The sequence below is a fragment of the Agelaius phoeniceus genome, chromosome 8 (genome assembly GCF_051311805.1).
Source record: "Agelaius phoeniceus isolate bAgePho1 chromosome 8, bAgePho1.hap1, whole genome shotgun sequence".
In the NCBI taxonomy this organism is placed as follows: domain Eukaryota; kingdom Metazoa; phylum Chordata; class Aves; order Passeriformes; family Icteridae; genus Agelaius; species Agelaius phoeniceus.
In genome coordinates this window covers 5,936,533-5,937,500 of record NC_135272.1, presented here as the reverse complement: position 1 = coordinate 5,937,500, position 968 = coordinate 5,936,533, and positions in this window count along the sequence as shown.

The window sequence follows — 968 nt, the reverse complement described above, 5'->3', positions numbered from 1 at the left end:
GGGCAGGGGCGGTGGGCCGAGGTTCGCACCTCACTACCCCCCCACGACGGACCCACCAGCATCCCGCTCGCGCCTTCGTCGCAACGCTTCTCGGTACCGCGGCTTAGGGCCCTGAGAGAAAAATAAAAAGGCCCGCAGAGGCCTGGCGGGCGCCCCTCCAACTCTGCCCACCTCAACAAAAAGCAACGGACCCGGCGCGGCAAACCCAGCCCCGCCCGGTATAAGCAGCTCAGTCGATCCGGCCACAACCGAGGTAGGCGAGGCGCTGCCACCTCGCCCAGGACCAGTCCGGGGGGGCTCTCCATCGGGTGCCGGACCCGTAAAAAAAAAAAAAAAAAAACCTAGGCCAAAAAAATTCTGCCCGCCACAATGCGGGTCCCCAGCTTAAGGCCGAGGAAGGGCGATGGCTTCTACAACGCTGGCCGGGGACCACCGCCGCCGCCAAGGCGGACCCACGGGCCCAAAACAACAGCAAATGATTCTGGAGCAGAGGCATTGCTTGGAGAAAACTCTCCCCTGCTCTGTCTGGGCAATCCTTAACCAGTGTCTTACATGGCTCTTGCTGCCAATTTCTTGCTCAACAGTGTGATAGATGAATCTGATTCGTGCTAACAATTGTAACTATATTTTAAATATTTTAGAAAATATTTCTTAAAAAGTAAGAGAGGAAAAGGATATGGAATTAGTGTCACAAAATAGATGTTTTCAGATGTTCACGAGAAAACAGGATGCAGGATGTAGTTTGAGATAAGTAACATCCCAAAAGGCAATAGGCCTCAGGATAATTAAAGAATCAGCCTTGAAATGGACAAAATTGGGATGATTCCAGCTATCAATGAAATAATAAGGCTTCTTTTTGGAATATAATGCTGGCTTCTATAACACAAGACATGGGGTGCATGTGCAGCTTGTGGGGTTGTTCAAACGATAGTGATGATGAGGAGAAGCCTTCGTGGGAAGCAACCACC